Below are 24,650 nucleotides of genomic sequence, written 5' to 3'. Positions count from 1 at the left end.
AACTCCAATAAGAGCGTATAGCAAAGGCACTTTTTTCCCACTGGGTTTTTCCCTTTGGTCATCCAGGTTTTAAGACCCTAATCTAGACCTCATCATCAACTTCTTATATATATTCCTTCTACATCAACAATAAGGAAAGGGCTACCCAAATCAATCAAAAACAACTTGGAGTAAAAACAGCAGGTCTCCATATGCTTATCAAGAGCATCTTTTATCTTCAAGGGTGACAACAAAGCTCCATCCAACAATGGCAAGTCAAAGAATGGACTACAACATCAAGCAATGAGAAATTTAGCAAGCGAGCTATCCACAAAAATAAAAAATAGCTCACACAGTGATTCAACATTGGGGACCTATTGCAAACAACTCAAATTGCAGTGGACCTTGAAAGAATATCCATCATAAAGTCCACGCCACAAGGAAAATCAGTTCTACATGATCAAACACTTCAACATCCATCTTTACGGCATCTAAGATTGACAACCAAGAGGCGAATGCACAACAAGAAGAAACGTTGCCTCGATAATCAAAGCTCAAATCATGTATCAACAACATGACAGCTATGCATCACTCAAGGATGGGGGGAGCGTCATCAATAACAACGCATTTCCCAAGATGAAGACCAACATTGAAGACCAAGCTGAAGACAACCCTATGACAAGACTGCACAAGGTCGTGTCAAGGGACGACACGAGCTAGGCAGGGGGGAGTGTTTGGAGGTGATAACAACATACAAGTGTCCACCTAGCCAAGGCGCCCGTTGGGTCATCCGGCCAAAGTTTTGATGTGGTCACATTATTTTTCCGATGTTTAATACATCAAACCCTGTAAAAGCCTAATGTCAATCTTCTATGTCAAGTCTGAGTCAAAGATGTAATTTTTCCAGTGATGTATGTAAAGGTCCATGAGAAGTTGGCCGCCGGCCACTTTAGAAAGCCCTAGGTATATAATACACTAAGGCTAGTGGGAAAGGGAGATCATTTTTTGGAAGATAAGGGACTATTGAGTTACGCACAGAGAGCTACCTCTCTACTCCAACTTGTAATCATCGCTTCTGTGGCTACGGTAATCCAAATTCAATTTTGTTTCTTGCATTGTGTTCCTCTTACTCTGCTCTTCCATTCAAGTGTAAGCATTCAAGATTCGGTGAAGGTTTCAGATGCATCCATTTAGGCCTTAAATCGCTGTTTTGAGTGTTTATATGCATTTTATGTTGTTTTGACCCTAGGAGAGGCTTTAGGGACCTAGAAATGACCCTTTAGGATCATTCGTTTGCTGTTTTTGCATACTTTGGGACAAACGATCGTGATCGTTGTACCCTCCCAGAATGATATGACAGTGATAAGATATGTTCTTGATAGTCCCCTGTAGCTTCCCTTCAAGTTTCGTGCGATTCCGATATGATTTGCATGGTGAACGGGCGTGATAACTATAGAGCTGTGTAGAAGGACATAGGCAAATTATTTGTCTTTCGTGCATTTGATTTGCTTGCAGAGTTAGTAGTTGCATCTCTTCGAGTTCACTTCATTAAGATTGACACCCTAGTGAGTTTCCATGCCTCATCCGAGTCGCTTCCACTTTATCTATAATTTTATGTTGATGCTTGAGAGCTATGCTATGGACGTCCATTGCGGCGACCCGCAAACACACTCATAGTCTTCCTTTCTCAAAGTTCGTGATGACTGAAACAAAACCTTTAGCTTTCTCATGGCTTTTACATGTGCTTCTGTCCATTTAAACTTTTGATTCTTTCTAAGAAGTTGATAGAGAGGATCAGCTATATGTGCATAGTGTGGAATCCAAATAACATAAAAGACACATGCTCCCAAAAACCTTATGACCTCAGTGATGCTAGTGCTTGTTTCTTTCATTCTTTGAATGGCATCTACCTTTGTTGGACAAGGTTTCCTACCATATGGCCCGCACATGGCCCCCACAATGAGCACTTCATTGAAACCAAACATAGAATTTTTCCCTGAAAATGTAAGATTCACTTCCTCCAGCCTAGAAAAAATTTTATCACAATCACTTATGTGATTTACCACAAACCTGCGACATCCTCTGAGATCCAAAGATTCATCTTTTTCACTTTCTTCACATCCTTTGATAGGAAAATCATCAATGAAAGGCATTGTGATTTGAGGAATAAAGTCATGTAAGACCTTATTCATCCAATTCATCATATGTGCAACCGATTTGCTTGCTCCCTGCAGAAAGGTACACATCCTTACCAAACCCAAATGTGTCCTCATGGTTGTCAAGTCTCTGCTTTCAATCGCAAGATAAAATTGATCATACCCTGAGTAGAGATCCCCCATTGAGTAGATTTCCCTCCCTGCAAACGTCTCTGCAAACTCATCCACAATTGGACATGTACCTACATTTCTAATTGTCACCTTGAATCACTGGTTGCATATCTTGGATGAAGCGTAGAGAACCATTCTTCTTTGGGACTGTGAACCACCTGTTTGAGTATGGAGCACAAGAATGCTCCAAAATTCCCATTTTGATCTTCTCATTTAGTAGCTCCACTAACTTTGGCAAATGAGCCTTTGGAACTGGAATAGGCCGCAGATTCCAAGGCACATGAGGTATTGTGAAAATTACCATAGGAGCTACAATAGAAGGAACAACACATCCTATCTCATGTGGCTCAAATGCAAAAGCCTTACCATGCTTTGAAATCATTTCTTTCAAGCACTTTGTCTCCTCCTATGTTCGAAACTCCTCGTGACCAATCTGCAACTCTTGGAAAGACTCCTTTGTGAAGGTATCCCCAATCTTTTTAGGATTTCTCAGACTTGGTTGTAAAGAAGCCCGCTCAATCTTTTTCATGTTGCTGGGTGGTAAGGGTGAATACTAGTTTCACCTTCTTTGTTGCACTCTTGTATTTAGTTTCAACATGGACTTCTACGCTGACTGTTTGGTTTTCTTTAAAGTCTTCTATTACTTGATAACTTTCCATAGAGAAAACTTCCACAACTTCATTTTCAAGATGCAAACTAGACCCCACTATAGCATCAAGCTCACCAATAGTATCTACAAAAGAAACTCGGTCACACAAACCTAGAACATTTTTAGTAGGCTCTAGCAACCCACTCTTTTTCATGCCTATTTGTACATTATGTACATATTGCCTCTCACATCACTTCAAATATTCAAGTTTTGTAACACATACTGATTCATTCCTTATACCAAGGAGCCCTTTGAGAGAGTTTCACCTATTTTTGGATCAAGCGAGACCCTTTTTCTTTCTGTACCACTGCAATCCCACTTTACAATGGTACTTGGCCAAAAACCATCATTTTCCCATGGTCATGAAACTCTTTGCTCACCTTTGGTAGAGGATATTCTCTTAGGTTTTCATGATTTCTTTCATGGTTTACACAAACTGTGAGAAACTGGACAGCACGTTTACCATCTTTGCTGCGTATCCTAGCATATGCTGAACCATCATCCATTACCTTTGTTTCCATTCAAACTCCCACAATGTAGGGTTGTACAAGTATGAGATGATACGAAGATGTATCCTGTACAAAGAAGTTTTGTTCAATCTTTACATCACATATTGTCACCTTCACAACTGGACATGCTGCATACAATTCATCGAATGAATTGTTTGCCACTTTTACCATCCAACCATGATTTGTGTCCATCGGCCATTTCCACTTGTTGTAGAGACTCTTTGACATTATGTTTATTTCTGAAACATGGTCAATCAGGGCAACAAATAGCTCTTCAAGATCACCTACCTTGAACAAAGTTTCTGTAGTAGCCCTTGCCCAGTGACTTCGTGAATAGTAGCTCCTAGGAATAGCTTCAACTTCTTCATCATCATTTGAGAAATGCACTTGCTTCACTCTCCCACTAGATTGGTATCATCCTACCACAACTCCATCATTCTCCTTATTTTGCAACTGCATCCCTTGTGTCTTCAAGGTTTCTCCATCAACCTGTGGATGAGCAACCTCAACAAGAATTTTCCTCTTTCTCTTGATGATGTTAATGATCTCCTCGTGGAATTCACGCTTTGCAATGCCAAGGACTTCTCCCAGAGTGAACTCAATCTTTAAATCTGTAGTAACCTCAATATCAGATTGTAGTTTATAAGCTGGGCCTTTTGTCTTACCTTTTGTTGGATCTTTCTTCTTTCCTGTTGTACACTCCTCCATAAGTACTTCAGGTCGAGATGCTCCTTGTGTCGAGGGTGTTTGAGAAGGCATTGAGTCACTTATTCCCCGGTTCTAGAAGCTCTTTTTGATGATCCTTCATCAGCATTCTTTTGTCTGCGCTTCTCTTATACAATAGACTATTTTTGTTGGAATTTTGTAATTTAGGCATGCCCTGACAATGAGTGCACTGGATCATTCCATCCTGTTTCTAGACGTATGCAGTCACCTGCTTCATGTAGATCTCTTTTCTAAGCTTTCCCTTTTTAGCTAATTGCATGACATTTGGCCAAATTTGACCATCATGGTCACTCACCTCTTCATCACTAAGATGCTCAATTTTTACTCCAGAAGTAGTTGCCTCAACTGAAGAGGTGGCATGGTTAGTTGCCATATCTTCAACTAAGGTTTGCATTCCCCCCTTCCCAAAATTAGTTCTCAAGGGTAGACATGTCTCTCTTAAGTGGATTTTACCATCCTTAAAAAAGACAACATCTTTTGAGAAAGCATCACGAAAATCATCACAATCCCTTCTTACATGGTCTGTACTATCACACCACATACATCTATTAACAAACCCTTCTTTGGACTGTTGTCTTTTCCTAGGAAGTGGCCTTGACGGTTGGTCTTTTTCTTCAAGCTTTTCAAGCTTCACCTTCAAGTCACGCATTGCCTTCACAAGCTCATCTATCATGGAATCATCATACTTAGGAGAGATAAAAGTAGGCTTTACCATTTTGTCAGAAGTTGAGGTGGAAGGACTTGTAGTTTTAACTACCATCTTGTCCCTTCTTCTTTGTCGTTTGGCAAGCAGTGAGACAGCACCTTCAACCTCATTCCAGTCAGGGTCTTTAGTCCTTTCTCAACATCTTTATCTTCAAGAAGAAGTTTTGAATTTTCTTGAAACTCTTTACCTGCAGCTTGTAAGAAAAGGTCTGTCATCTCTGCATCTAGTGTGTGTCTTTCAGTGCTGGTGAGTTGTGCATAGCGCCGCTCATACTCCCTACGTAGCTCTGTTATTGATAGTTTTTGCTTTGGCTTGACTACCCATTCTAAGAATTTTCTTTTGGTCACTTTTTCAGAGTCCTCCATGAAATATTCCTTCTTTGAAGCTACTTTGAGTTCTTCCCAATTTCTCCCATGCCCATCTTTAATTCCCCCAACATGTTCTCTGATTTCTGGAGCAACAACTAGCTCAAAGATTTGAATCATCTCACCTTCTGACACGCGATGCAGCTCCATCTCCTTCAGATACTCACGTAAGTACTTGGTTACATCTTTGCCATTGAACTGATCCATTCTGTTGACGACGACTGCTTGTATGGACTTTATTGCTGAAATATCCCTTCCTTCAGTGGCATGTTGTTGTTGCATGAACATTGCAAATGATTGAAACATTTGCATTGTTGCTGGGTCAAAATGCATACCCTTCTGCTCAACATGATCACCCATGTTTACCCACAAACTCTTACCCTCGCAGTTTTGCGTCGCGCTCACCAAATCTATGTCGAGAAATTTAGGATCTTGCTAGGAAAGCACCGGGCTTCTAGTTGTGAGACATTCTTAGAGAACTCCAAAAACTATATGAAGTAGTTAAACCATAGATGCCACAAAGTCTAGGGTTTGGAAGGAAGTGCAATCAAAGAAGCCCCACTCTCTCTCTCTCTTGCACTCACACACACAAAGAAATACCACAAAAGAGAACATCATAACAACACAAAGATGAAAACATCAAGTCTATGGTCATATCTTATCATGGGTAATATAAAAGGGTAAATAGATGAGTTAATGGAGTTCAATCTTTGTCGACCAAACAGGCTACAAATTGTTCTTTGGAATTGTAGTTTTGTGTTTACTATAATATATATGTTTTGTCTAGTGATTCAGATTAATTGTGTGTACAAATTCTCTTGGTTAATTGTGCAAGATAACTACACTTACATCAAAAGAAAAGTTATAGTCTATAAGAGGTAGTATGATGGGATCCTGTGAAAGAAGTATTTCATTGAGACTTTCTGGGCCAAAGAGAAACACTATACGTTGTTGAAAGTGTATTTTACGGCTAATGCATACGTTAATTTTTAATAGATCACACAGAGTGGAAGCAATAGAAATTCTCATCATGTAGATTATTCATATAGGTTAACTCTAGTATGTGCAAAATATAGATATGAGAGAAGAGAAGAGAAGAGATTTTCCCTCCCAAGCCCTAGCCCATAAGCAATAAGGAAACTACGGGGAGAGATGTACATGTAGCAAGGAGAACCTACAATTTGTAGAGAGAATGAATTTCTAAGAGTGAGAGAGATAGTTTTTGTTAGAGGAGGGAGATGAAATTAGAGATATATGTTGGATTATAAATGAAAAAAAAACAACAAGAAATCAACAAAATATCAAAGTAAAACACATCTTACTTGACAAACTCATTGGGAGTTGTTCGCCATTATGATGGAGAGAGAAGAAGAGGGAAGACTTCAAGCCTTGATTGATGCACCAAGTTCAAGTCCTTCTTTGATTAGAGCTTATTTCCAAGGATATATTACAAGATTGTCTAGTCTTCCTCTAGGAGTAGGTGTAGGCTTAGGCTTACGTTTATGGCTAAGTACAATTAAGCATTACTAATCTCACTTCCTCATGAATTCATCTCATGAATGGCTTGAACGGTTTTCAAGGAAGAAAAGGTCCCCTTTTATAGGTAAAGGGAACCCCCAAGGGTTTACACAAGAAGAGAAGAGCTAGTGTGAACAGAAAGTGGAAAAGATGTCCTTGCATGATGTGGACAGACTGGGGTCCAATATTTTGATCATATCTCCTCAACCGTCGCTCCAAATAAAAATGTAAAAGTATGGGTAGAAACTGTAGCTCATTAGCTAAAACTACCAGTTTATATACTTTTCCAATTTGGATTGGAACCTTGTGTAAAAAAATCATCAAAATAGGGTATAGTTTTGGTAGCAAAAGTCTTCTTGTGGTCCCCTTAGCCTAGACTTTCATTTGATGTCAATGAACACCTCATGCAAAATGAAAGCATGACATTTCTCCTTGACAAAGTTTTGTAATCATGCTTGAAATAATGCATTAAATAAGTGTATCTTTGAAATCATGCCACCCAGTGTCCCACTAAGATTTGATTCCCTGTTAGTAGCGATTTAAAAAGAAATATAAGAAAAATATGAGAAACACATAGAATATATATATATTGGAAGTTACCCTAGATATAGGATCTAGCTAGGATGTGAGATAATAATGAGATAGTAGAAAAAAAGAATCAATGCTTTTTGCCCCAAGTTAAAGAGACGGAGCTATTGACGCTTTTTCCATAGTACTTTTTGACGGTAAAGTAAGAATACGTTACCCTTGAGATAAATAATAGGATGAGATAGAAAGTTTATTATTATACTTAGATATGCATATGTATATTATAAAGAATATAATCTTGTATCTAAAAAGTTATAAGATAGATCTTGTAGCATGCGTTCCCGCTATGTACGTGTTACGGCACGACAATGCTCGTGGATCTGACTGTGCGGCAAGGAAGTGCTACGGGAAGGTGAGATCTGTGAGGTTCAGGGATTCTATTGTGGAGTTTGACTGCTAAAAACTGGAAACAATGGTCTAGATATGGGTTTCATCGCAGTAGATCTGCAAAACACTGGATAGTTATGCTTATGAAAAAACGCTAGGGCTGAATGTCTTCTTGATGTGGTAATATGCTAACACTAGGGCTGATCTACTATCTTCCTGTGGAATCTATTAATGCTAGGGCTGATTTGTCTTTTGCTGCTATCGGAGCTGATCTGGAATGCAAAACCATCAAGGCTGATCTGTCATGCAAAAACGCTAGGCTTTTCAAATGGGCTGAAAACGCTAGGTCTGTTGTTCAAGAAGGTGGTCTTACTGAGAAGGTGCCTGTTGAATGCGAAGTTCCTGCTACATCGTCCTTGTATCTTAAAGTAAATTGGGCAACGGTGTGTTTTGATTGCCTTGTACATAGATACATTAAAAAAAACGAGTCTGAAGGGAATCGAGCCCTGACACTAGCCATATGAGGCTATCACCACAAGACTCCCAACTACCCACCCTTATTAGTATGATTTCAAAAGAATAAAAACTATGAATTAACAAAATGAACTACTATGAGATTAAATCTTACCCAATATAGGTTGATTTGTGAGTTGACACGCACGGCTAATAGTCCTCATCGTCATCTTTGAGATTAACCATCAATAAAATCTCATCTTCATTATCTCTGTTTACTTCTTCAAACTCCTCTGCCTCTAAATCTGTGTTGATGTTCATTTCCTCCATGTGCTCGACATCCACTATTTCTTCCCCTTTGGTGTCTATAGTATCAGAGTATGGGTGGTTGTCGTTCTCATCATCTACAATGTCATCAAGATCGGCAAGGAAAATTCTACACGTCTCTAACGTGGATGTGTCTAGATTTGAGGATGTTACCAATTCATCCTGATTTGCTTCCTCGGGGTCAACGCTATCAAACAACTGACAACCTCTAGGTTGGACTGCACAACTTGCCAGCATGGATGAGAATCTGGGTTCTTGTAAAAGAACGCTTGCTCAACATGAGTTGGCAGAATGTAAGGCTCTCTTGTTGCACGCATTAACTTCGAGGAGTCAATGGACCAAAATTTGGACGGTTCTCTTCTCATTGTGACACTATTTCCTTTATACTAGGCACGAAACCAATCCACCTTCAGAATCACCTATTAAAATGAACGAATCAAAACTTTAGAATTATGTATAGCTTCAAGAAATCTATATGTCATTGTTGTATGAAGAGGGATTTCATTCACCTGTTTGAAGATCTGATACGATATATCATAAATGCCGACAATGGTTCCCACATAACCAAGTTCACTATCGACAAGATTTGTGTCTCTTGAACTTGCACCTGATAATTGCTTGAAAGAGGCAACAACAGAAGAATCTTGAGGTAGACATAAGTTGTCAATAGCTTTTATCTGAAGATGTTGACCATAAGCCCACATGTTAGTATACATTTCAGCCTAGATCAATATATAAATCATATAAGAAAAAAAGGAATATTGCTTGTTTAGTTTAAAGTTTTCAAAACCCAAAAATTACCTTTCTTTCACATCCGATTATAAACTCTTTCTGTTCCCTTGAGATTGCCCCATGATCTCTATCCGTCCGTTGCATACGGGTGTATAACCAATCCATGAAAGAAGGTACGTCTTTGATGTTATTTACGTTGGTTTGACGTCTGGATCTCCTGTTTTTACGTCTGCCAACTCGTTGGTTTGCAAGTTCCTCCTCGTACTCGTCAACAAATTGTTGCATGCATTTGCTATTATAGACAATGAAAGTAGAAATATCCAAACTATCTTGGATCTTAAGTTGAAAAGGGACTCCCTTACCTGAAAATACCTCGTCTGACATGGTAGAAGAAGACTCATTTTTCCATATGCGTGGAGCTTCAAAATTGGTTTACTCAAGATATTCACAAACGTAATACATGCATTCTTCAAGCATCCATCCTTCAGCCATAGAACCCTCTGGTCTTGCTTTTTGACGTACATAACCTTTAAGTACTCTCTCAAATCTCTCGGCCCAAAACATTCATCAAGTAGAAACAACACCAGCAACCTCTATCTCGTCCAGTAGATGGATTAGCAAATGAACCTGGATATCAAAAAAGGAGGTTGGAAGTTCCTTCTTCATTAAACAAAGAAGCTCTATACATTTATGCTTCTTTTGTGGAATTAACCCTTTGTCAAGTTCTTTAGATGTAATCCATCTATCAATAAAAGAAAGAAGATATTAAAGTTATATTTAAATTAAGAACTTATCAACTAGAATTTTATAATAAAACTTAATGAGCAATAAATACCTTGCAAGCGATACATTACATCTCAGACTCCTTGGGTAGTACATCCATCAATAACAAGGGGTAGAAGATGCTGTATACATGATTAATCTGATAAAAAAAACATGCAAGAAAATAAATACTTATGAAGATTGATAAAATATTACCTTCACAAAATTGTGCCAATCATGTGTTTTTAAACCAGACAAGCTCTTGTCATCTAAAGTGAACATGTTTCGACAAGATGCTCCATATCTTGTAGATGTACAAATTAATTGAATCCTCTTCTTGATAGTCTGCACCTCGTCTGGAGTGAGTACCCATGGGGCAGACTCATAGGTTGTCTCACGTCGAGTTTCATCAGAAAGAAAGTGGCCATATATTAGGCTTTGAGTTTTGATCCTTTAAGTCATTTCTTGTTTCCACTGTGTCTTTCAAGCCAACAATGTGTTGCCATAATGAATGACCAACAATCTTAAATATATGCATAGGATCAAGAATATGAAATATCTTCAAATCCTTCCAATATTCCAAAGTGTACCATACGAAGGACTTTGAACCCTCTGGCTTGCACCTTCACAGCATCATCATCATCTTCGCTTATGATCTCTGATTCTCCATTGATAGGGGGTCCAACATTCCACTTTAGATCCCAATACTTTGGTGTGTTTAGTATTGGACATCTCCTTTTTCTACCTTCCCGTTAAAATGTATGGCTTGCCTTCTATTTCATAGATGATGCTCATCAGGTAAAAATTGTATGTGTCGAAGATATATATTTTTGTTGAGGTTTTTGCTATAAGTTGATCTCAACCAATCAACACACAGAGGACAAGCTTTATAACCCTTGGTACATATTCCTCCATGAAAAACATAACAAATATGATTAGCGCAATAAATATACAAAAAACGTATGAGATAATGTATATATTTAAACCATTTACCCGAGCAAAAACCATATCCTAGAAAGTCGTAGATAGTCCATGCTAAAATCCCACGAACAATGAACTGTCTTTGACCAATGATTCTTGACATATCCACCACATCAATCCCTCTCCACAAATCTTGAAGATCGTCAATGAGAGGATCCAAATTAAATGATCTTTCTTAATACTGAGATATGGGGATAGATTATAGTTAATAACTACCACCGACCGCGGCCATGTAGACCATTTACTTGATTTTATAGAAAATGGATTCACATCATCTAATGCTACACGCGTCTTTAAATTGTGTGATTATTTTGGGAAATCTGGCCATAGCGAATCAATATGCTCAAATGCAGGACTATCATGCGGAATTTGGATCACTCCATCTTTGCTCTTGTGCTCCGCTCCCCAAGTCATAAGCTTAGCTAATTTGGGACTTTGAAACATATGTTTTATACGCGGAGCCAAGGGAAAATGTCTCAATACCTTTCTAGGGACCTTACCTTTCTCCTCTTTATAATGAGGCGTTTGACATTTCGGGCACGTCACATTGTCTTGGTACTGATGTCTATATAAAATACAATTGTTGGGACATACATGTATGGAAGAATAGTCAACTCCAAGACTACTTATCATCTTCTTCACCTCATCGTGTGATGCAGGAAGGAAATGCTTGTCGACAAGAACTTTTGAGAGAGTAGCCTGCAAGTTGATTAAAAATATGATCAATAACAAACACCAATGTTTAGAGTGTAACAAACAAATATGTTAGATGTATACATACTTCAATAGTGCTGAAACGGATACATTACTCCATCCCGAACGGTTTTGAAGATTAAGAATAAATAAGATTTCACTTAGTCGTGTCAGTTGGCTTCCTTCATGGATATGCTTTAGAGCTTCTTCTTGAAGATACTTCTCGTTGTTAGGAATATCGCTCGCACTATCATTTTGATGCCAATCCTCAATAAAATCAGCCCATGCCATCGTCGTTATCAAAGATATCATCACGTCCATTAAAGTACTTAGAATATTACTCCTTTAGTCTTGCATACATGTTAGGATCACTCATGTGTAGGAGCCTGATGCCCTCTATTGACATTTGAGATACGTCATGTGAATGTTGATTTGGGACATTATCAATGTCATAATCTGGAGCCTGCATATTTGAAGGTAAAGAAGATTGTATCAATAGCATGCTTCTATATAAAATGAGAGAGAGATGTGCATGGAATTCAATAACATTTGGAGACAGCAAAAACCAATATCAAATTAAATTAGCAACAGTACGGAACGTAGTGCAAATTCAAGTGTAGAATTAGGGTACAAGAGTTCAAAATAACATTAGGAATTGTATACCATGAGCTCTCAACCCTTATCTATTAAGGGTGCTTGTGGAGGTCTACACCATCAATAATTGACTAGAAATTCATCACCAACACGTAATGATTTAATACCATGGACAACTATATATCTTGGTACATCCCTACTCATATGTCTTGGTTCGTGACTATTCTCACACTCCATAAACATGCAATTGGTTCTTGCACTTCTCCCTTGACTACTATTGATTAAACATGCTATGTTTCCTTGAAGGTAAGGTCTTCCATCAACATAGAGTCTTTGGCCTCGTCCCTGATGGTGGACGGAGCAATCATGTAGCGCTTACCCCAAAAGCCAAAAACCACTCCATCTGAAGGAAGTGGTCCTCCCTGTGAGCCTTCGTATCGTCTACGATCATAGGTCTATACTAGATCCTGTAAATGAGTAGGCAACGGATGATCTCCACCCATCTGAGCCTCCAATGGAGGAGGTAGAGGATGTCGAGAAACCTCGAGCTGTAACTGACAAATGACCTGTCCATGCCGTGTGCGAGAGACATGTGCACCACTGGTAGTAAATTCATCCTTGTCATCAAGTGAAATATAATCAGGTTACATTATATATATCCATCTTTGATTTTAAAAATTCCAATATCAGACAAAGGGAGATAAAAAATATACCATAGATCGATGTCACTCCTCATGTGGTGGTGCTTGCTCAAAAGTATCATAAGCCATCTCATATGAAAAGCACTCCCGTTGTGGCCTGCGATACGTGCCACAACAACGAGCACACCAACATATAATAGGCTCATCGTAGTAGAAATGATCATAAACAGGTTCATGTGCAGTATCGAAACTCTGTGCACCCAGGCTACCACTAGTAGGAGGTAGTGGTGTACCCTCTAATTGATCCGAATCTGGATTTCAATTACCATAAAAACAGAGACATTTATCAAATGACCAGAATAAAAAATTCAATAAAATTAACAAAACATTGAAATCTAATAAGTTATATGGTATATTCGGACGCTTATTGTAATTTAAAAAATAAACAAGCGCTATTGTATGGTGCCGTCAAACAAGAGGAAGGCAACCATTTGCATGGAGACATGGCAAATCTTCCGCAAGGAGATGTGCCTACACATTGATTTCCCCAACAAAAGGTATGTGCCTTTGGTAAAATATATTAGAATTCATTTGCACTTTCCTAGATTGATTCTAACTTTTCTTTAATCTATGTTATTTTGTTTATTCAAAATTGCATAGGAGGCAGCATGAAAGAGAGTAGCTTTACGTCACACATCTAGACTAGGGTGGATGGGACGGGATGGATTTGTGGCCACATTTCTAAGTACAGACCATTCAAATTTTAACTTTTAAAGGTAGTATTATTGAATGAAAAAATTAATAAGTCTTTGGTTGTGTCTTAATGTAGACGAAAAACTGTGGTCGTGCATCGACAACACATGAGATAGAGTACACCACATACTGCGGCTACCATGCTTTTTGTCAGACACTTACTGACAGTCCAAATCCACTTATACGTATCCTTGTTTTGCTTTATAGTTTTTTTTGTGGTAACTATAATCTATTCTTTTTTTATTTCACTAACTAATACAGGAGTAGCACGGCGAGGCTGATATGATAGAGGGGGCTTGAGAGGAGGCCAAGGGGTGACGTCTAGAGGCTGAGAGGAGCGGCGGCCCGATCACTGTCCATGATGGTGACAATTACGAAGATGGGGACAGTCGTAGTGCCATGGTTCGGACCAGTGGTGATGGCACTAGCGATCATGAGACTGATGATAGCGATTCTTCCAGTAGTGATGGATCACATAGTGATCTTGCATAGAGATTTATTTTTCATATTTGGGATCCTTATATATGTATGTTTCACTGCTCATTACTATATCGTATGTGATGATGATATTTGTTTTGTATATGTGAGGATTGATCACCACATATTTTGGACACATATACATAAACTTACTGATGATAAATATTGACATATGTTTGTTGCATCACTAAATTTGTCTATTGTCAAACAATTAATTATTTGTCAATAAGATAATTAGCCTAAGTAACTATCTCGATGTTATTTATTTGTCTTTATATATATATATATATTTTTAAAATATGGATTGATATCCTGGTCATTGTGCTACCAAATGATGATGTGGCATGTGAAACCTAGTCCTAAGTTTTCTGTTAGTTGCTCTACTTTTAAAACTAAGGCATTTTGATCTTATAGCACTCTTGTGCAAGTCTTTAAGAATATAAAAGAAATATCGCAAGGGACACTAGTATTTCTGTTCAGTTGTTGTTCTTCTGGTTTTGGGTCACTGCCTGTGGCTTTTTGCCCGGTCGGTTTACACATTGTTAAAAAGGTTTCGAATGTTTCTTTTGAAGATGAAGATTTGAACTATCAAAGTACCAAGCATCATACACTCCAAGTTTCAAGTTACGTACCATGTACCATGCACCAACTACAAGTATCAAGTTTCATTATGGAACTTGATACCAAACCCTAAATCAACTACCAAATCTAACACTAATAAATTTTTTTGGTTTCTATGTCAGGCTCTAATATTAACAAACTTTTGATTTCCATACTTTTTGTAAAGATAACAGATTTACGCTAAGTGTCAGATTTTACATACCTTGTATCAAATCAATTACCAAGTACCTAGTACCAAATCAAGTACCAAGTACCAAGTACCAAGTACCAAATGCCAAATCTAACACTTAAAAGTTTTTTTTTTTTTGTTTTCATGTTAATTTATTACAGTACCACAAAGTGACACCAACCAATTAGTATCATGGACCATGTACCAATTGCAAGTACGAAGTTTCATTATGGAACCTACTGCCAAATCAAGGACCAAGTATCGACATGTACCAAGTACCAAGTACCGACATGTACCAAGTTTTCTTTATTTTCATGTTAAACCCACATTTCCCGAGTTGTATGAAATAAGGACAACTTTTTTTTATTGTGGACTCTAAAAACGGTCCATCATCGACGAGCCGTTTGAGCTCTTATGAGCCCACATGGAATGTCCATGTACCAATGAGGCATATGGGCAAGCTATACCGCTCACTAAGAGCTCAAACAGCTCGTCGATGGACCGTTTTCAAAGTCCTCGAGTGAAAAACGCTAAAAAATGACACATCGGTCAGTTGTTTGAGCTCTTAGCGAGTCCTATAGCTTGCCCACATGCCTCTTTGTCAGGTGGACAAGATATGTGGGCTCGCAGAAGCTCAAATGGTCTGCCAATGGACCGTTTCCAAGTAGTCCGCGAGCGTTTTTTTGGTTGTGGACTTCAAAAATGGTTGTCGGCGAGCTTTAGCGCATGGAGCCCACGTCCCAATGAGACATGTGAACAAGTTGTACAGCTTTGTTGGGACTTTGAAAATGGCCCATTTGCAAGACGTTTGAGCTTTTGTGAGTCCGCATAGCTTGTCCACTTGCCAACGAGGCATGTTGACAAGCTATATGGTTCCACTATAAGAGGAGTTGTCTATAACTACGTCCATAGCCACAGAAAAACAAAGGAAAAAGGAGAGAGAAAAATTTACAGGAGAGGCAATAACCACGGCTATGGACGCGGTAGTGGTTTCTCATCAATAAACGCAGTTATAGTTGTGGCAATATACCCACTGCTATTACTATGCCAGCTGTCACATTTATTACCGCGCTTATTGCCGCTACATGCCAATTCAAAAATAAATGTGCTCATTTGGTTGGGTGGCCCAAATGAGCACCTTTATTTTTTACCTGCATAAAACAATGAAACATCAATTGTTGTTTGGAAAGAGCATAAAAAATACCAAAGAATTGAAATTGAATTTACTTTACCTTGACAATTTAAAATACAGAAGATCAACTATTTTAAAAAGTTACAATAAAATTTAAATAGGTGTATATACATTGTGCCACATTGGGACTTTACAAAAGTTTGGACAAAATATTTATTTATCTAATCCTCCTCTATCTCGTTGTCGTCCAGAGGCACATATGTTTGATCACTTTGACTCTACATAAACCCAAACCAAATTAAACAATTATCAACAGTTTAACCGCTTGTAGTGATCCAACCACCACATCGAATTTCTCGTGAGAGATGTGGTTGTTTTCAAACAGACATCGCCAAGTATCAAATTTTGTCGATACTTGATCATCTCTCTGGTTGGTCGAGAGAGAGTGATATTTTCCTAAGTTAGCACTAACAATACCAAATCATCAAGTACAATCTTTATAATCACCAATCGACGTTATAATTTAAATAATCTTACATATTTATCCTTCCAAGCTCCCTTGCCTCCTGAGCCATCGTGTGTGGGAGTTTGTCTTGTGCGAGCCTCGCGTTGTTGTTTGCATGATGAGCCCGTCACAGCTTGATCGCTCTTTTCTTGAATTTCCCACTCCCACTCCGCTTCTTGCAACCATGGTAACTCATGTTTGGATCTCTGACGTGGTCGGCTGCTGCGCGCCACACACTGGATTGCTTGTTTTTTAGAAATGTCTTTATGTAGCCCTCCAACCATTGTTGTGAAAAACATTCAGGGACGTTTGGTAATCTAGCTAGCAGAGAGTCCTCAATGTACTGTGCATGATCGGACAGTTGGTCTCTAAATTTTATAAAACAGTTCTTATACGTTGAATGTATAAGAATTTGTGGATGGCGTCGAAATGCCCTGCCCTATGCTGTGCCAAAGTCCACCTCCCCGCCATATTTATCCTTGTAATAGTGCCCATACGTGTCTAGCACGGGTGCGTCAATATCCTCGTCCTCTACGTTAGGGGTGGCACGCATTGAAAGTGGGGACTCCGTTCCCCCGCCACTACCAAAACATGCGAAACCATAAGATGCACTGCCGCTTCGTCTCTCACGGTGCTTGCTGCCCTGAGACGAGCGTCGACGCGCACTGCCAGAGAAAGTCCGTCGATGATGTTCCGGCAATGTAGGATTGGAATGGAGTGGCGTAGGACCCTGTGATGCCATGGGAGTGGGACCCTATGATGCAAGGAGAGTAGGACCCTGTGATAGAATGGGAGTAGGACAATAGGAAGGGGTTGTAGACTGAGGTGCCATTGATGCGAGGCTCTATAGGTAAGGAGTCCCTCCCTGACTCCCCCATGGTGTAGTCTGTGGAGAAATACTGTAGGTTGCAAGCTTCTGTGGAGTGTAGCGACCAAACAAATTCTCTGTCTCTCAGAGGTACTGGTCTCGTAAAGAGAGAGCCCGCCTGCAGGTTTGGATCTACGCCTGGTGGAGGACCCTTAGTAGGGTTGGTGTGGGATGGCCATGCCTACGAATAACAAAAATAAACCTATGAAACTCATGGTTTAGGGTTAACTAGGCAGAAACAATCTTTATTTCTTGCTTGTTCTCATCGACTCAAGGATCGGGTCCACTCGAGGCGATGTCCACCCCCGATGGGAGCCCACCTGGATGTGAACCAACCAAAAGAAGAGCCAGCTAGCTAGATGCTCCCCACCAGTTGGTCTCTCGTTTGACATCTACATTACAAAGAGCTGTATAAAATTAAGCTTTCCATCCTACTCACTCATCTATAAATACGTACACAAGTATATTAGCACACAAACATGTAGATACATATACATACTAGTAGACCTAAGTAGAGGCTAGTAGTGCCAAAGGTCAAGTGCACCTCTTTAGATATCATCACAGTCTCAACCGTGGTAAAACCAAAGGTACATTGCGGTAATCCATGCATGAATGGATCAATGACCGCAATGCCACGATTAAAAAAGGATTATACCTAAGAGGAAGCATTTAACCTTCGGGTGCTATGCTCAGTACTTAGTGCCTACATACATGCATAAACAAATATATATGTACATAAAAAGATATATACATATATGTAATGTAGCCATCATTTTGAGTAGAGATAAAGAGTTATGGCTGTAAATGTAGCCATCGTTTTGTGTTGGTTGCTCCTAGATTCAATGTCTAAGTGATCAAGTGATCGTAACATTACAATTCTAATGTAATGCAATAAGTAATTGTTTTCTCTCACAGAGTCTCTCTCTCTCTCTCTCTCTCTCTCTCTCTCTCTCTCTCTCTCTCTCTCTCTCTCTCCCCTCTCTCTCTCTCTCTCTCTCTCTCTCTCTCTCTCTCTCTCTCTCTCCCTCTCGCTCTCCCCCTCTTGATCGTGCAGTTGATCTATGAAGCGGAAGCTCCATCCTAGAGTCATGCCTGCACCTCCATGTAAAGAAAGCACTCTTAGAGATGAGAAGCCAAACATGGACGACATCTTCAGCAAAGGCATGGAGATCTCGGCTAAGGTCATGGATGCTTTGGACATGGGCACCATGAGACGTTGGATGTTCTTTCTAGAGCAGTTCATGAAAACACTTAAGGGTTTTGTTCGCCAAAAAACACGTCCAAAGGGGAGCATGGCAGAAGGATGGCTGGTGCAAGAGTATCTTGTCTCGACGACGACTGAATTTCTAGCCGTTTCTGACCCAGAAATGCCTCGACTATGGAGCGATGAGGAGGATGCAAGATTGGTGGGAGAGGAGCCGCAGGGGCAAGGGGTGCCGAAGCAAATGAACGACGCCATGCAAGAAAATATCATGAAGTTTTGTATACTAAATTCAGAGCCGATGCAAAAATGGCTTGAAAGATATGAAGAAGAGAAAGAGAGACGCAATATGGAGCGACACGATTTCATGCGAAGCCGAACGACTAGAGGCTTACCCTTGCCAGACTATCTCGTTCCTCTACCTGAATTCCCTACAATGGCATGGTTGGACAAGACAGTGAGAGCAGCTCGACAGATCGGAGAACCCGTAGCTCTAGAAGAGGAAGAGCTGGCTATTAGATGTGACTGGAGGTATCATAAATACATGGCATTGTGGTCGCATGGAAAGCATTTCAGAACACAACAAATTGACAGCAGAAGAAACACATTTGACAGTGGGGCAATGGTTAATTTCATGCAAAAGAGCACGGCCAGTGCCAGAGACACGAATGAGAGCACTAGCAACCTGGATTACTGTGGTCTAGTGTCAGATATCTTGAAAGTCTGCTTCAGGCGGTTTGAGATGTTTTTGTTGGATGTGAAGTGGTTCAAGGTGATTACTTCTGGTCGGAATGCAACGATACGCAGAGATGGAAACAAGCTTGTGCAGATAGATTCTACAATGGTTTGGACAGACGCGAGCGACATGTTTGCTCTCCCTGAACATTGCGATCAAGTGGTCCTTGTACCGGACCCTCGAGAGCGACAGTGGTGGTTTGTGGTTTAGGTTGCTCCAAGAAATAAACAAGTATTTGAATGGCAAGAGCTCCTGGAGGAAAGTCAGTTAGATGACGCAGATACTATTGTGACATTAGATGAGATGGACGAAGGTATGGCAGAGGAAGCTGACAGATATACGAGGGATGACGCAGATGAGGTAGATATGACACTTGTAGATGAAGATGCAATGGAGGAAGACAATCTGCCAGAACGAGTTGGGGTAGACTTATGTCTGCAATTAGAGATAGATGATGACACGGTGCAAGATCTTCTCGATGATGCCTCACTAGTCAAGGCTTGTAAGTGTTTGTGTGAAGACGTTGATTTAAAATTAAGCTTAAAGTTAATTTAAACAAAGGTGTTCTGACACTTTCTTTTCCTTTCTTTGTGAAGGAGTTTAGTATGGCCGACAAGTTTCCAGATCCTGCTTCCCTGAGTGCAGATGCATTCACGGGCTTCGTCACACAGATGATGCACAGTTAGATGGCATCTACGTTTTAGTATTGGGTAGCCAGAGGCACGGGTACTACACCTACGGGCTTCACACCCGAGGGTATGACGCCTATGGGTGGCACACCTATGGGGGGGACACATATGGGGGGGTGGGACGCCTACGGGTACGTCCACTTCAACACCTAGGAGTACGGCAGAGGTGGGTACATCCTCATCTCTGCAGCATATGGGCACTCGCCGATCTCGACGATCGTCAGGTAGAGGTGGTGTTTGCTGTGGAGGAGGGTCCACAGATGATTCGATCCCTCCTTGCTCACGACCCCCATCCTACCCAGACATACCTCTTGACACACCTCTTAGCACACCTCGGACACCTTTGGGGGCACACGATCCTAGTGCCTCCAAGCTCTATATTGTACGGGTAGATGGTTCTGTTGACATGGATAGAGTTGGGACTAAGATGAGACAACGGATTTGCCAGCTCGCGGAGCTGCAGTTTTCGACTAGCATTCTAACGCCTTGGCTTGAGTAGGATCGCAACAAAATTAGTCATATAGTGGAGACCATCATGAGAGAGTATCAGCCGGCTCCGGGTTCAGAGGATATTTCGAGGAGGTGGATCAAGGGTGTTGCACGGGACACCGTGAAACATCGTCGAGATGCAGCTCGTAAGGCTTTCAGGACCGGCTCACCGAAGCCTTCGGGCATCCCACATGAGACGTGGCAGCAGATCAGGGAGGATGAGTAGACAACGGACACGCGGTTCAGAGAGCAGCATCAAGCCACGGAGGTATGACAGATGACCAGGGGGACATCTCATCTTAGCAACGGAGGCTTTGACACCTTTCTCTATGAGTTTGTGATGAATCATGTATTCTTAATTACTTTGATTTTTGTATAAACGCAGAATCTTGCCATGCATCGAGCCCCAACACGCCAGGAGGAGACATATGATATCGCAGAGGTATTTATGAAGTATTGAATGATCTTGCTTCCTCAGGAGCGCTTGTAGACTGGGAGGCCTTAGAGTCTCACTGGTCGATTGAGGTGAGACGTCAATATGTGTGAGTTGATTTAATTAAATAAGTATATGTGAAGTAATATCAATACTAATTTTGTGACTTGTCCTATGTGCAGGTTGTGATGCGCAGTCATCATTGGATTTCATATATATGTTTTGTGAGACACATACACGCTTCTGTGTCTCTTTTTTGTATAGACATGGTTATGGTTATTGTTTTCTTTATTGTTATGGTTATTGTTCTTGTATAGACATGGTTATGGTTATTGTTCTTGTATAGATATGGTTATGGTTATTGTTTTGTTTATGGTTATTGTTTTTTTTATGGTTATGGTTATTGTTCTTGTATAGACATGGTTATGGTTATTGTTATTGTATAGATATGGTTATGGTTATTGTTTTGTTTATGGTTATGGTTATCATTATGGTTTTGATCAATATGGTTATGGCCGGTTATGATTTTAATTTGGTTATGGTTTTGCAGAAAGTTCGTTATGCAGGTTATGGTTTTAATTTGGTTATGGTTTTGCACAAAGTTCATTTCATTTCTTTCATTTGCCTTAAATCTCATGTGAGATTCTACATGGATATCATGTAGGAGGCGTATACATATGGTTTTTTTTTTTAAGTTTGTTTTAAAACGAAGGGAACTCTACCGAAATTTTTGTGGGAGCACAATTGATTTTGGTGTTGCTCGCTTTCTTGGGTAGAGGACAAGCAGTCTTGTGTCCATCTTTTCACTGGGCACACACCAGGCTGCCTGTCCTCTGCCCAAGCAATGTTTTTTTTTATATGCTCGTCGAAATATACGTCGATAGGCACGTTGAAATACACGTCAAAAACAGTTCCTTTCGACCCGTATATCAATGCCTATTTTGACGTTTTCACAGTGACGGGTTTTTCGACCGAACACATCAAAACCTGCGTCGAAGACACCTTTTTTTGTTGTAGTACCTACCTTAGAAGATGCACAAAAGCTTATGAGTGTCTTGGAACGCTTTTGCCTACATAGCGGGCTGATCGTGAATGGAGCCAAAACCAAGGTTATGCTTGTAAAGACCCTCAATGGGGAAAATCCATGCATTGTATACAGCAATTAGAACTTGAAGTTGTAGATCACTTCAAGTACCTTGGCCTTGAGGTTCCATCCAATCATAAATGGAAGGATTGTGCAATGCGTCGCTTGGAAGCCAGAAAGAGGGCTTATTATGCATTTGAGAACATGTGCAATGCTAGAGAGATCAAGTATTGGGCTCTCAAAAAGTACCTCTTTGACACATTGGTGACACCGGTGCTTCTTTATGGAGTGGAGGTGTGGGGTGGAAGCATCAGGAAGTCTACTTGGAAAGAGTTTGAGAATATCTAAAAGCGTTTTCTCACCAACTTTCTCCAAGTCAAGACACAAACACCCTACATGCTCTTACTTCTTGAGGTAATCAAACCCATCCCTACATCCTTGAGCCCATCCCTTTGAGTGCGATCCGCACAATTGCCTCCATTCGTCTTACCGCCCATCCTCTAAGCTGCGAGACAGGACGTTGGGGCACTGGTGAGGAGTGTCATTGACTTTGCACCTTATGCCCTCGTCAAGTGCGAGAGAGTGAGTATCACGCACTACTTGAGTGCTCAAATTTTGACTACATTAGGCCATCTTTTCCCCATATATTCAGCCATGAGCTCTCCCTACATACCTTCCTCTTCCAACCACGATGTGGACTCTCTATTGCGACGCTCATTTCAGACATTTTTGAGCATTGAGAGACACTTATGACCTCCACTCACACCACGTGACATGTTCATTTGGTCCCATAGGTCATATTTGACCTCCAAGGCAATAATAGAACTATCTCTCTCTCTCTCTCTCTCTCTCTCTCTCTCTCTCTCTCTCTTTCTTTAGCATACACACACACATAGAAGCAGAAGGAGTCAAAGATGGAGCAAGAACACTTCTTAGCTTACACCTCATAGAATGAGGATTTTTAGGTCAAGTGGACCTTTTATGAGAGTTTAGCCCATTCACACATGGGCACCACAATGGCCGATCGTTGCAAAACTTTTGTAAAAATAAGATAAGTGGTGCACCTCTCATCGGTAATCATCTACACACCTATTGGACCAACAAGCCCGGTCCATGACTCTACCAAATAAATAATACGACGTCTATCGTAGGTGATAGGGTGGCCATGAGAGTTAACAGCAGGTGTTGAGCTTTGAAGGTGAACTCTAGTGGATTGGGGTGCAGTGAGTATGTTGAGCTATAGAGAGGTTGATTGTTTGTGTTACCGGTGTGTTCCCCTGTCTCCTTTTCCAGTGCCCTTGAATTTCCAAGTCATGAATATGGATCGGGCAGTTGTGGTACTTAGTCAAGAGTGGTTATATGGGTTAGGGTCATCATTCAAACGTACCTTTGAGCATAATAGTTTGATGTTCGAATCCAATGGCGTGTGCATGCTACTATTGGGGGAGAAGGATGTTCCATCCTTGCCACTTATTTGTACAACCAAGCTTATGAATGTCTCTTCTCAAGATGAAATAGAAAAACTCTTTTTGTGTTATTCGTTGTGTCATTTTTTGTCAAATGTTGATAATGTTTTAAATGACAGTTCCTCATTTCGCATTCTTCTCTCTCTTCTTTTCCCGCTATGGCTAATTATCTCTTACCTGAACAAGCAAATGTTGCTAATAGGTTGAAATATTTATTAATGAAATACAAAGATGTGTTCCCAGATGATTTTCCACTAGTGTTATCACCGACATGTGTTGTGCAACATGGCATAGACTTGCTTGTAGTAGGTAGTAAGCCCATAAGTAAACCACCCTATAGAATGAGTCATTCGGAGGCTACGAGGGTGATTATAAGCTTGTTGAATACTTAGTAGAGGTTTTATAGAACACAATTCTTTACCATGTTCCTCTCCCATCTTTTTGGTGAAGAAAAATGATGGCAGTATGTGCATGGAAAAATTCATGTCTCCAAAATGGACAAATGCCAAGGAAAGATTGATAGGGACATCAGTGCTAGCAGAGGCATCAATTCCACCCTAGCAAAGCAAAATGGATCATGTGATGGAGGCCACAAATTCCCTTGACTTTAGTTTTCTAGTGCGGTGGACGTTGTGGAAACTTGCTTTAGCTAGAGAGAGGCTTGTGAGTGGCAAACAGGGGCAAAAGGAGCTCCTTTTAAATGATTTTTACCCATGTGTTGGAATTCAAGTATTGGTGTTTGAACCCATGGATTTCAAGGCACACGCATTTGAAAAGAAACCAATGCAAAATATACAAAACACTATGGATGTGCATGAAAAATCATTGATGTTGGCTAGTTTATGGACATGATGTGTTCCAAAAGTCCATTGTCTAGGAAAGTTTGGACATGATGTGTTCCCAATTCACAAATGGAGATTCTTGGATGTGGTGTGATCTATAGTTCAATTTTCTATGAGGCATCCAATCCTCAAGATGAAATTCTTCTCAAGTAAAAATTTGGTTGTAGCATAACCAAGGTGTATGAAGTGGAGTGTATAGCTATTGGGGTGTCCATGGTCGCTTCTCCATTGACTTGGTCTTCCTACATATGTCCACAACGAGCTACAGAGAGGGTGTCAAAGTTATAGTATCTCAAGTCAAGGAACCA

The 24,650-nt window shown here is 40.2% G+C and overlaps 2 pseudogenes; one reads left to right on the top strand and one right to left on the bottom strand.

Moving 5' to 3' along the window:
- Positions 1–8,311: 8,311 nt before the first annotated feature.
- On the bottom strand, positions 8,312–8,839 carry LOC147419986 (uncharacterized; annotated as a pseudogene).
- A 10,008-nt stretch (positions 8,840–18,847) lies between these two features.
- LOC147419985 (uncharacterized) lies at positions 18,848–20,025 on the top strand (annotated as a pseudogene).
- The last annotated feature ends 4,625 nt before the right edge of the window (positions 20,026–24,650 follow it).

This window comes from Adiantum capillus-veneris, chromosome 28 (assembly GCF_014529385.1).
Source record: "Adiantum capillus-veneris isolate H3 chromosome 28, ASM1452938v2, whole genome shotgun sequence".
Taxonomy (NCBI): domain Eukaryota; kingdom Viridiplantae; phylum Streptophyta; class Polypodiopsida; order Polypodiales; family Pteridaceae; genus Adiantum; species Adiantum capillus-veneris.
Note: the sequence above shows the minus strand (reverse complement) of the source record. Positions and strands in the feature narration are given on the sequence as shown.